Source organism: Periplaneta americana, chromosome 5 (genome assembly GCF_040183065.1).
Source record: "Periplaneta americana isolate PAMFEO1 chromosome 5, P.americana_PAMFEO1_priV1, whole genome shotgun sequence".
In the NCBI taxonomy this organism is placed as follows: domain Eukaryota; kingdom Metazoa; phylum Arthropoda; class Insecta; order Blattodea; family Blattidae; genus Periplaneta; species Periplaneta americana.
Genome location: NC_091121.1, coordinates 39,145,012 through 39,159,465, shown reverse-complemented (window position 1 = coordinate 39,159,465; position 14,454 = coordinate 39,145,012).

Genomic DNA, 14,454 nt, shown 5'->3' with positions numbered 1-14,454 from the left:
AAGGAAATCTCTGATAATGTGAATTAACTAAGCCATATGCAGCATCCAATTTTGGTTACCCTTGGCGCAGCTTCTAGTTGCATCGTAAATTGCAGTATGTATTACATGTTATATGGGCGTTGTCATATTACAATATCGCGATATTTAAAAATTTATGGCATCTTTGATGGCCAAGCTTCGGCACACCTACTCAGCTGGGAATATTTCCTGCATAGCACCTCTAACAAGTGATCTGGATAATTCGCTTTATGGAGTATCTGTTTCACGCGTCACAGATAAGGAATTCGCACTGAATTACTGTCAATGATAGCCACGGAGCATGACGACTCAGATCGGAATCTGTGCCAGCAATTTGAAACACAATCCCGCCAACACCATCCAGCAGGTTTTGTTTCAGTTGTAGGTATCCCTTCAGTTAACACAGTTATCTTCTTATTTCCAACATCGATTGCGGAAGAAAAACGGTATCTTCGAGAGGAATACTTGAATCGTTTATTTCTAAAACCCTACAAGTGACAAAAACAAAACTTTTGGGAAATCAATAAAAACTCTTTAGTTTCATTACTTTTATTTTTATTATCAAAATGTATTTAACAAGTGATATTAGTTGAGGCTTGTTCACCATTAATTGAGTTTTATAATATACTAGCTGAAAGTACCCGGCGTTGCCCTGGTTTTTCTTTCTGCTTCTGTTTTCAAATGAACTGGTTGTCAAAATTTTCGGAAATTTCGGAAACCCAACTATAGACAACCAAAACGAATTGTTTTACTAAGCTTTCCTCGCACATAAAGATGAATCTTTATTTAACTTCACTTGCATGAATTAATACTCCTTAGCCAAATGCCTGCCAGGTTTAACTAAATTTAAACCAGTTGTATATCAGGCACCGAAAAGAAAACATTTCATCATGTGCCTGACGTTAAACTGCTGTTTTAAATGTATATATTTATTTGTTTTTATTTATTTATTCTGGTGTAGTTAAGGCCATTAGGCCTTCTCTTCCACACCTCCAGAAATACAAATAAAGTAATAGAAAAATCAAACTATAAACAAAGTAAAACCCAACGGAAATATAATTCCGTCTCCTCTTTCTGATCAGTTTCAGCATCGAATCAATATATACATATATAATTTAATTTATATTGGAAGATTTTTTACCTCCTGACCGCTGTACACCCACCTATCATACCCAGTTTTTTAATATAACTTGAAATTATATCTCATAAATTCAATATTATATTAATTCTAATTTTATACACAGAATACAGATACAATATAAACTCGCAATAAGTCATTTTTTAACATAAAGACTAAGGGCCGTATTCATAGACATTTTTAGCGCGGGCTTCCGGTGGATGATCAGCGAACTAACGTTTTTCGTATTCATAAACCAGTGTTAGCGATATGATATGATATGAATCCCGTACAAGTAACCAGTCGATAGCCGGGGTTAGTTTAGCACGCTCGTAGTGCAGGCTAGCGAAATGTCTGTGAATAGCACCTTAATATTCTGAGAAACGTATAGGTCTAGCGGTATTTTAGAAATTAAGAAATTTTTATTTCGACAACGCTTAACATACTAAATTTTCAAAGTGATTATACAGATATAATTTCGCAGCAACACATTTTCGGACGTGAACAACAGCAATATTTTGAGAATTAATACAATGTTATTTTCAATGGGCTTATGTTCATTCACATACTACATTAACAACATGACAAAAGTAGCATTGAATTGCTTATTGATATGTGTAAAATCTTTTTTTTTTTTTTAACTTCTTTGTATAAAACATAGTTGAGGATGTGAAAAACATGCAGTTTTTTAGTTAATGTCTGCAACTTTGAGCGACTGTCCTTGAGGTTCATTTTAATATGGCCATTACAAATGCTAGTGGCATTGAAATTGCAGTTGCCTAAAATTGAATGAGTATCCTAGCAATACGTGGAATAAAAACATCTCCTTTTATTTTTGCAGTTAATATTGCCAATTCTTTTACGTTTCGCATGAGTTGTTCAGACCAATTCTTATTCGTGCATAATTTTGGTGGATTAATATTTCGCAATAGTACTATTGGTTATTCAATATTAAGTAAATTATGTGTTAGCAATTCCTTGCAGTTTCAAAGAATTCTAGAATTCAGTTGTATAAAACAGTTTGCTCACTATCTACAAAACTGCATCGAGGAATTCATAATACGGTTCTGGAATGTGTAAAGATACTTATTGCATGAATTATCTAGTTTTAGCCTTCATGATGTGTAACAACAATGTAATTTAACTTCGTGTTAAAATTTCCAAAGCCTCGTGAAAGTCGATGTTGAATACAACAGACAATAATAAAGAACAACTGACTGTAGAAGATTTTGCATTTCAATAATTATACATGAACTAGTGGCTTGTGCAGCAAATACTGCTGCAAACTAAGTTCATTAGACGTTCAAATAAAAAATTTTCAGATTTATTTTCAATGAAGAATATTTGTCTTTTTAATAGTTATTTGCTTCCATAATAATGAAACATACTCCCTCTGAATGGATTTTTTTTAGGCCAAATACTTTATCTTGAACCTATCCAACTTCAGTTTTTGAGTTTCAACGCGAAAACGCAAGTATCAATGTCAGGACGATAGCAGTAGCTATTTCAGGTCATTGTGGATTGTAGGCGAAAGTTAAAAAAATGTCAGGTTTGCTAAGCTTTCGAACAATAACATTTTCGTATAGCTGCTGCATGTAGAACTTGAAATGTAGAGCGCAAAATCATTTTATTCTACTAAGAGATCTTGCTGAAATGATCTGGAGACTACAAAATTTTCTAGGCCTCTTATTTTATCAGTAAGTAATACCTTTTGATCTTTCATTAGGAACTGTAATTTTTGCGCTCTCTCGAGCCAATACTGAAGACAATGACACATATCAATATCTACACTACATCGCCATTAAGTATATGAAAAAGACCCAAACCCACTGGGCTAATAAGTACAAAATATTTGATTTTTAATAACAATATTATTATCTCACTTAAGTTTTGTAGTTATATATAGCAGCCACTTAGTAAATTATAGAAATGAAGATCTAAATTAAGATATTCTCTACATTTACTTACATAACTTCAAAACGTTTCACTTTCATGTCATCAATATAGCATCAATATTATGTACAATTAATGAAAAATAGATGCATCATGATATTAACTATAATAATATTTAATTTCTAATGATAATAATAATGTCATCAAACCACCTCAAGTTTCGTAAATTTGAATATCCAATACACAGCTGTACTCAGAAAATTGTTATACACTGCAGAATCAGTTTTTAATAACAAATTGAATTGAGCTCTAAATATGTCGACAATCCTGCAGGTCATGGCCTTCGTGTAATAGCCTATTGTTTATTGTAGTGTGTGTTTTGTTCTGAAATTCAATCAAGTCGGCCGTGATTCATTAAAATTAGTTCTCAAAACTGACAACAGATGGATTTTGGAAAATAGGAAAATTATGTAGGAAAATTGACATTTCACTGAAAACTACTACTTTTCCGCAAAACTTTGGGTTCCAAGCTTCAAAATGAGGGGTCATTTATTAAAATCCGTTCAGCCGTTTTCCCGTAATTTCCATTACCAGTTCAAATTATATATATAGATATTTGATCTATTTAATTTTATTTTTTACATTTTTAATTAGTTTAACTTCCATTTGCACAATTTTAATGTAGCCTGTGTTCTTCTCCTGGTTATGAAGGTTAAATGTGCAAACTTTGGCACATATCGGTCAAAGCGTGTAGATTTGTATAGAGAACATACACACATACATACATAGCCTACATACCCACATTCAATTTTATATATTAAGATATAAATTCCCCCCAAAAAATTAAATTAATTAGGATGTTACGAGGTTTTTCCAACAAATAGATTGAAAGTTAGCAAAGCATTTCCTTTTTCCAATATCAGAGTGAATGAAAGTAAGTATGAATAAACTTTATAATCTACGTAAAAACTACAGTATAAAATCCACAAAAATTAAAGTTTTTTCTGTTGCAACAGATATTTTTCTTATCAGGACTTCTTATTTTTTCTAGTCTTCGCTTCCACTGTCATTACTATCTTTGTTAGCGGTAGGCCATGTGTACAGTTCTGTGTAGAACCCTTTCACTTCATCCGGTATGTACTACAAAATCTTCTTAATGTCCTCCATTTTTTTAACATTGATTGGTAGTCGATCTGTTGTAAGGTAACGTGAAGAATTTACAATTAATGTTGGAAAAATGTTTAGCTAAGCCTCGTGTTAATAACATATATCAAAATATGATGAATTATTTATTCCGTCAATATGGTTTAAGCATTGAATTACATATGAAAGAAAAACATATGAAAGAAAATATTGATGTGTTACATCCTATTTAATCCTGATACTAACGTTTTCGCCCCTAATAGGGCATCTTCGGGTACAAGATATAAGTATCATCTAAAATCAATTACAATACGAGTTTTACATTTTGGCATTTTCAAAATGTAAAACTTGTATTGTAATTGATTTTAGATGATAGCCTACTTATATCTTGTACCAGAAGATGCCCCATTAGGGGCGAAAACGTTAGTATCAAGATTAAATAGGATGTAACACATCAATATTTTCTTTCATATGTTTTTCTTTCATATGTAATTTAATGCTTAAGCCATATTGACGGAATAAATAATTAATCATATTTTGATATATGTTATTAAGGTGAAGAAGGTAAACTTGCGAATTCTAAATGAGGCTGTAGAGCAAGTGAACAGCTCCAAATACTTACGGTGTACTATAAGCAGTAACATGAGCTTCTGCCAGGAAGTCAAAAGGAGGATAGCTATGGCAAAGGAAGCTTTTAATAGAAAAAAAGAAGCATCATCTGCGGACCTCTGGAAAAATAACTAAGGAAGAGACAAGTGAAGTGCTTTGTGTGGAGTGTAGAATTGTATGGGACAGAAACATGGACATTACGACGAAGTGAAGAGAAACAAATAGAAGCATTTGAAATGTGGATATGGAGAAGGATGGAACGTGTGAAATGGACAGACTGAGTAAGAAACAAAGCTGTGTTGGAAAGAGTGAGTGAAGAAAGAATGATGCTGAAACTGATCAGAAAAAGGAAAAGGAATTGGCTGGGTCACTGGTTGAGAAGAAACTGTCTACCGAAGGATGCACTGGAAGGAATGGTGAACGGGAGAAGAGTTCGGGGCAGAAGAAGATATCAGATGATAGAAGATATTAAGATATGTGAATCATATGCGGAGACAAAGAGGAAGGCAGAGAATAGGATTGACTGGAGAATGCTGGGTTTACAGTGAAAGACCTACCCTTGAGCAGAACAGTATGAATGAATGAATAAATAGTAGGTTATATTATAAAACAAGTTTGTAATACAATAACTATATAACATTATAAACGTGTTTCATAATTTCTTTTTTGTACGAAAACTTTATAAAATAATTAACAAAGAAATAACACCAGATTTGTAATGATGGGAAGTTAGATTTCATGGTCTATGAAGAAAGAGGTTGCTAAGACAACAATGGTATTATAGCATTGGCAAATCGTTTCATAATGTTAACTGTATGATACAAGTTATTCCCTCATAATAGAAGTCATGATGTTTTAGTTGTCATGGTAATATTTTTATGCTCGACCATGCCGAAATGTAGTAATTATACACCTGGTAGCAGCCCTTTAATGGACCTCATTAAAGTACACCTATTCATTAAAGTTCAAGTGTTCCACCAATCAGAAAATACCATTGTAGCAATATGAAAGCGTAAGTATCGATTATTCTCGGATATGCAATCGAAAGACAACTAGTTCAGTTACTATAATAATTAGCGTTAATTGTAAATAATATTCAAATAAATTCAATTTCTCATCTCGTTTTTCAATGTTTAATTCAATTTCAAGGTTATATCAAGATTAATGTTTATTTTACTCTCTAGTAGATTATATCAAGGTCAATGTCGACATTTGTTTCTCGGAAAAAATCAATACTTTCGCGTCTGCGCACATCTCACAATTTACGAGTATTGTACAAGGTCAGTTCCGCTCCTCAGTCAGATAAGAATAACATGAATACTTATGAATAATTTCAAGTTAGAAATATGGTCGAGCATAAAAAGTCGTATAAAACTTGACTATAATGGAAATTAAGACGTTCGTATGAAAATTATGAAACTCGCTTGCGCTCGTTTCACAAACATACTCGCGTCTTAATTACTACCATTATAGGCTCGTTGCATAATGTACTATTACGACACTAACGCAATAATGAGGTATTAAGCACGATTTCCACTACCGATAAAGACTGTTTATAATGCTGGAGTACAAAGAAATCTTTTCCATTTTTTTTATTGGTGTAGGCCGAATATAGATGTTACATACCAAAAGCGTTGCTTATGGATTAACTGTAGAAGGGTGATAAATGATTGATAAATATTAATTTTCCAACTGGAAATCAAAGCCAACTCCGTAATATTTGTAGCCAGAAACTACACCAGCGTGTCCGCAGAGAACACACGACTGTCGTCTGGTTTGACCGATAGCTATCTGCTACTTACAACTTTCGGGGTGAAAGGTGTCATTTGAAGTAAAGGAAAGAAGGCGTCAGAAGGGAATATGAGTGCTTCTCTTCACTTGAAGTAAAACAGTATCACTGGCTTCACAGCATCCAGAGAAACTGAGAGGCGGACTGTACTAACTGAACACTCTTGTACTGACCCGCCGGCACCTCAGGCTACTCGAATGTTGTTACAGTAAAATTGCACATAATGTTCAGGCGTGGCCAACCCAGTTGCGTCACTGTCTCTAAACCTATGCCGCACGGACCACCTTCTATGTATACAAATTTTTATATATCTTATTTAAGCCTTCTTCTTTTTAATAATTTAGTTTTTCGTTTAGTCATTATTTTGATTGGCCTTGTTCAGGTTATTTACTGAGAGTGAAATTGTGAATTCAAATATGATTATATAGAATAGAATTAAGTTACGGTTTTTTATATAGGCTATCAAAGTCGTGTATTTATTCACATAAGAGTTTAAAAAAACTGTGAAATTCCAATACACGACGTAAATACCACAAACTTTAAAAAAAGTTCCCAAAAACTACTCTGAGGAATGTTATGACAATTCCACAATAAAATTCCAGTGTATAGCGGTGATTCAGTATTATAAAGAGAATAAAAACTTCCTCATGAATCTAAAATACATATTATTATATTGAAGTAAAATATATTATTTTTAATGTCTAGGTCTAATTATATTTAGAAGTTCACGAGTTTTATTAATACGAAGCAATATATCTATCTATGCAATTCGTGAGAGTGGTTTGCTATTATACCCAAGCTTTTGTAAGCAATAGCAAAAATAAAATTGTAGCAGAAACAGCATTAGTAGTGTCGTAGCATTAGCAACAGCAGCAGCAGTAGTAGCAGCAACATGCAGCCACAGCAGTAGTAGTTGCAACAATATTGTCTTAGTAAGTGGTGGTGGTGGTAGTGGTTGATGTTGTTGTGATTGTGGTTGCTGTTGTTGTGCTGTTATTGCTGTTGTGATTGTGGTTATTGCTGTTGTTTTGATTGTTGTTGTTGCTGATGTGATTGTGGTTGTTGCTGTTGTGATTGTGGTTGTTGTGCTTGTTGCTGTTGTGACTGGTTGTTGTTATGATTGTGGTTGTTGTGCTTGTAGTTGTTGCTGTTGTTTTGATTGTGATTATTGCTGTTGTTGTGATTGTGGTTGTTGTTAATGTTGTGATTGTGGTTGTTGCTTTTGTTGTGATTTTGGTTGTTGCTGTTGTACTTGTGGTTGTTGATGTTATGATTGTGGTTGTTGATGTTGTGATTGTGGCCGTTGCTGTTGTAGTAACGGTAGAGTCTAAAACCAAAAATAGGTAAGGGGTCCAAAATTTTATAAATCCCCTCTTGCTCTTATTGGTAACGCAATGAGTTGTTACGAAACGTATAAAACTTAGTGAGAAATTATGTCATCTACTGACACCGAGTTTTTCGTTGTTCTTACATGAATGAGTTTTCTAGATTATGAATGAGAGTGTGGATTCGTGGAAATCAATTCAAGTCATAAACGAAGCGGGGACCATAGATTAGAACAGGTTGTGATATTGTCACTGTCGGAGTCGCCATGCTTGGTATCGAGCAGCACCTGCTTGGAGGCTTATCCCGCCATCCCCCTTCTCCACATGCGGCGTGGCCTGTACAAAGGCACTCGGCTTCGAGAGCAGCATCTGATGGAGTGTGACAGCGAAACAATGCACCATTATTGTTCGCCGCGTGAAAAAGACACCATAAATATGTAGGTCACCTTCCCTTTGATTCATCTTCCATTCTACCAACCCTATATACTGCGCACTCAGGGCAAAAGTGTAGCAATCGGTAATACAGAATCACCAATGTCCAAGTTTAACCATGAATATACTATTCGTCGGTAATCTCATGGTTGAATAATGTATCACAACTTGTAACTGAGTATGTGAACGTAATTTTCAGTCAACCATTTAAACCTAAGTTCAGATAACAACGTCATCCTAATTTAATACCCTTATCGGGCCAAATAGAAATAATCGGAACGAAATTCAAATACAAACTGCTGAGCCATTTATACCCGAACCCAGACTTTCTGAAGTCGAAATTGCGATAGAAAATCTGGAAAATTATAAGTCTCTAGGTATCGATCAAATTCCAGCAGAATTAATACAAGAGGGTGGAAGCGCATTATGTAACGAAATTTATAAGCTTGTACTTGCTATTTGGGAAAAGGAAATTGTACCAGAACAATGGAAGCAGTCCATAATCGTACCTATCTTTAAGAAGGGGGACAAGACTAACTGTAGTAACTTTCGAGGAATATCACTTTTGTTGACGTCGTACAAAATTTTGTCCAATCTTCTTTTGAGAAGATTAACTCCATATGTAAATGAAATTATTGGGGATCATCAGTGTGGTTTTAGGCGTAATAGATCAACTATTGAATACAGATTTTGTATTCGACAGATAATGGAGAAAAATGGGAGTATAAGGGTACATGCATCAGTTATTCATAGATTTCAAAAAGGCATATGACTCGGTTAAGAGAGAAGTTTTATGTGATATTCTTATTGAATTTGGTATTCCCAAGAAACTAGTTCGATTAATTAAAATGTGTCTCAGTGAAACGTACAGCAGAGTTCGTATAGGTCAGTTTCTGTCAGATGCGTTTCCAATTCACTGTGGGATAAAGCAAGGAGATGCACTATCACCTTTACTTTTTAACTTTGCTCTAGAGTATGCCATTAGGAAAGTCCAGGATAACAGAGAGGGTTTGAAATTGAACGGGTTACATCAGCTTATCTATGCGGATGACGTGAATATGTTAGGAGAAAATCCACAAACGATTAGGGAAAACACGGGAATTTTACTGGAAGCAAATATAGAGATAGGTTTGGAAGTAAATCCCGAAAAGACAAAGTATAGGCCTATAATTATGTCTCGTGACGAAAATATTGTACGAAATGGAAATATAAAAATTGGAAATTTATCTTTTGAAGAGGTGGAGAAGTTCAAATACCTGGGAGCAACAGTAACAAATATAAATGATATTCGGGAGGAAATTAAACACAGAATAAATATGGGAAATGCCTGTTATTATTCGGTTGAGAAGCTTTTATCATGCAGCCAACTGTCAAAAAATCTGAAAGTTAGAAGTTATAAAACAGTTATATTACCGGTTCTTCTTTATGGTTGTGAAACTTTGACTCTCACTTTGAGAGAGGAACAGAGATTAAGAGTGTTTGAGAATAAAGTTCTTAGGAAAATATTTGAGGCTACGAGGGATGAAGTTACAGGAAAATGGAGAAAGTTACACAACACAGAACTGCACGCATTGTATTCTTCACCTGACATAATTAGGAACATTAAATACAGTCGTTTGAGATGGACAGGGCATGTAGCATGTATGGGCGAATCCAGAAATGCATATAGAATGTTAGTTGGGAGGCCGGAGGGAAAAAGACCTTTGGGGAGGGCGAGACGTAGATGGGAGGATAATATTAAAATGGATTTGAGGGAGGTGGGATATGATGATAGAGACTGGATTAATCTTGCTCAGGATAGGGACCTATGGCGGGCTTATGTGAGGGCGGCAGTGAACCTGCGGGTTCCTTAAAAGCCATTTGTAAGTAAGTAAGAATAAATGTTTCATGATGATATGAATGGGATATTAATAAATGCTATCATCGTCGTCCTGGAAAATAGCTGTTTTCACAAAAAAACCTATTTGGACTATGGTTGTTTCATGAAAACCACTTAAAATTTCCACACCTGTAACATAGAACCATGGTGTTTTTTTCTACTTACAAATAGGTCTAATTCGATAGATGGCCGCTACAATACGCCCACCTCGTGCTTAATATCTCAAATTTGCATTTTTTTGGGCTATGGTTCCTTTAAAAAAAAAACCTTCAATTGCACACAGGAAACCACCAGCGTAGCTCTTGCTCGGGTGTGGGTTCGGTACCCGCTTGAGCTGATTACCTGGTTGGATTTTTTCCGAGGTTTTCTCTAACCGTAAGGCGAATGTCAGGTAATCTACGGCGAATCCTCGGCCTCATCTCGCCAAATACTATCTCACTATCACCAATTCTATACCAAAGTATTTGATACAGCGTCGTTAAATAAACAACTAAAAATATTGCTTATACGATATGCAACACATCACTTCAACACTTCTACATGTTTTTATTTGTAGGGTGTTTTCATTTCTGTTTTAATGCTACGAGTCATGTTAGTAGGCTACAATAGACTAGTTACCTACTACATTAATTAGTTGTCTGGTGTAATTTCTTTGTTCCGTAATTTGCCATAAATCAATAAATTTTTATCCATTCTAACAAATGTCAATTTCAGATCGAATCCCAAATGAGTTTCCAAGTTATGGACCTACTCTCTCTTTTTTGTGTGGTTTGTTTCATTGTGAAAATATTACCTAGAGTGGATATTACAATTCCGACATCATGATGATGTTGATGATGATGATGATGATTATTATTATTATTATTATTATTATTATTATTATTATTATTATTATTATTATTATTATTATATAACTTATCAAATAACTCTGGAGTAGCACAAAATTTCCATTTAACAAAAACAAATTAAAAACAAAAAACAGTACACCTTATCCACAAATCTGAACATAAATGACAGGGATTGAACTCTTGTCTCGTGGGCTTGTAATTGGACTCCTTTCAAGCTTCAGCTTAGACACGAATAAGCTTTCCTTGTCACATATGGACAACAAAGTTGAAGTATCAGTTTTTCGTCTTGAGCCTCGAGCACCGAGACATCTGAATACGACATCACATCCACGTCCGAGTGTGGACCTCGTGGAATGCAAGTTATCGCATGTCGCCATGTTTTTTTTTTTTTAGACATTCGAGAAAGTTTTCCACTTATCTGCCTTCTTTTAATGAAACAGCGCCATCTCTATTTTATAGTGATATAATAAAATCGACAAGTATAATAAATTATTCGAATAAATGCCGATGTTTCTTAGTTTATTGTCGTAATCAAGTAGAATTTTTTTTTTTTCTTAAAAATATGTCTTGTGTTATGGTTGCTTTGTAACTTGAATGCGGTGGATTACAACAGCCGCTTTAGGAGATTGGAAGAAGCTGTCATCGTTTTCCTCAGCTGAAAGCTAATACTGTGTGAAATGACAACGCATTGAACGAGAAACTTTCTAAGTTTGAATTAATTCTAAGTTAATAAGCTAACTTATATTCAACTGGTATGTCGCTAATTCCCTTCGTACCTCTTTATTTGAAAACTTGAAGTGCGCTTTATTTTTAATGTTCTGGAATCTGTCTTAATAGGGCTAATTTATAGGAAGCAAGAAAACTGCGATAATGTTAATGATAATGATAATATCGATATCAAGAAATAAATACAACGTAGTAGGTCTACGTCAAATATTGCACTTAATCATAACAAAATTAAAGTTAAGCTCAATTACGTACCGTAATTAGTACCTAACTCCCTATAAATACTGGCCTAACCTTCGTATAACATGCACAAAAAGTCAATAACCACACACAACTATCACAATATATGGAACAGACATAGGCACTATAGTTCTCTTCGAAGGATAATGATTATGATGGTGATGATGATGGTGATGAACATAATTAAAGATGAAATACTTTTGTAAAGCAGGTAGTAACAACATAAAGGATTTTGTTATCTACAACACTGTCTTCTAGTATGAAGGCCTGCGAAGCATGGAAGTTCTACCTTCTTTCCTCCTGTGTTCCTCATTGTTCCGTAAACAGTGACCTTCGTCTTAATAACAACAGATGTCATATCAAAATCAGTGTACACGGGTTTCCAGATTTCGAATATGGACGAAAATCATTCTTTATTCTTAAAAAGCAGATATTATTTTCTTCGATATTTTGTATGTAGGGGAGAGTCGGGTAGTATCGGACATCGGGTAATATCGGACAGTGAGTTTCTTTCATCTGCCACACGATGATAGTGCCTGATTGACATGGTTACGTTTCTGTGATGTCGCATAGAGAAACGTAACCATGTCATTCAGGTACTACCATGTAGTGGTAGATGAAAGAAACGCACTGTCCGATATTACCCGATGTCCGATACTACCCAACTTTCCCCTACAGTATGTATAAGCCAAATTATGACTTAAGTTGTAAGTGATGATGGTAGTGGTGGTATTGATGTTATTTACTTCATTTGTGCTAACGTCTCGTCGTAAAGGATAACCAATGAAAGCTTACTGGCATGTTAGTTTATTTATTTATTTATTTATTTATTTATTTATTGCTTATTTATTAGTTTTTTTATGTAAGTACTTATTTCTATAAGTGTTTATCGGCTAAGGATTTAAGAAATAAAAGTGATAGATGAATTAGAGGAGTGGAAGAGGAAGTTCAATTGCAAGTAGATAAGGCGAGTGAGTTAATGAAAATAGGTTAAGAGTACTGTATGGTGGAGGAGGCTAGCAAGGACGGCGAAGTATAATATGTAGATAATTAGTGAGATCGGAATGAAGGTACGAATGAAACAGACAAAAATCGAGCATATTAATAGTGGTGTAATATGTTTTAGTAACAAGATTATTAGAAACAGTGGTCTTCGTTATAGTCTAAGTGATCTGAAAATCAAAAACAGAGTGATAAAGTGTCAATTGTGAATGAACTAGAGAAGTGTAATAGGAATTATGTAAAGCTGGAAATTTAAATGGGGTTGAATCAAGTATAAGAGCGTATGTAAAATGTATATCTGTAATATATGGTTGTAAATGTTGACATCAAATATATCATATATATCATGTAAGTGTTTATTTAATTATTTATTTACTACATATTTATATATATTTATATATATATATATATTTATTTATTTATCTATTTTATTTCTTTTTATTACGTTTCTTTTTTTCGTTTGATGTCGTTTTATTTCATTTCACGTTATTTTATTAGTTTTAGTTTTATTTCATCACATTTCTTTCATTTTGTTCATTTTTTTCATTTATTTAATTTAGTCGTTTCATTCCTTCATTCATTCATTCATTCATTCATTCATTCATTCATTCATTCATTCATTCATTCATTCATTCACCCATCCATTCATTCACCCATCCATTCATTGCATTCATTCATTTATTACAGTGAATGTAATCTTTCATTCATTTCATTAATTACATTAATTATTTTTTACTTATCTATTTACTTACCTATTTATTTATTTTATTTCGTTTCATTTCATTTTTTTTGTTTGATATCGTTTTATTTCATTTCATTTCCTTTTATTTTATTTTATTTAATTTTATTTCATCACAATTCTTTCATTTTGTTCATATACTCATTTCATTAATTCAGTCGTTTCATTTGATTCATTCCATTCATTCAGTCCATTCATTACATTCATTCATTTATTACATTCAATGCAATCTTTTATTCATTTCATTCATTACATTAATTCATTCATTTTTACTTAGCCTATCTATTAACTATGTATTTATTTATTTACTTACTTACTTGGTTACTTACTTAGATATTTCGTTGATTGATTACTTATTTATTCTGGCTGAATTAAGGCCATTAGGCCTTTTCTTCCGTAAAAAGACGGAATTCGAGTTAAGATGTTTAACAGGAATTAAGATTCTTAGTTAACATTCGAACCACAATATACGGCTTATTTAAATTCTCTATTCGTCTCAGTGACTTTGCTTCAACTTGATATCTTCTGGAAGGTATGCGCAGATGATCGGATTACATTATCTGCATCTGTGCTCTCTACTTAAACCTCTTAGCAGTTAAAACATTTCAACACCCTTGTCATTTCAGATTTCCATTACAATACTAGTGTTCCAGAGCGTGAACCTCGATTTTTAGATATCGGACTTTTCGAAGCC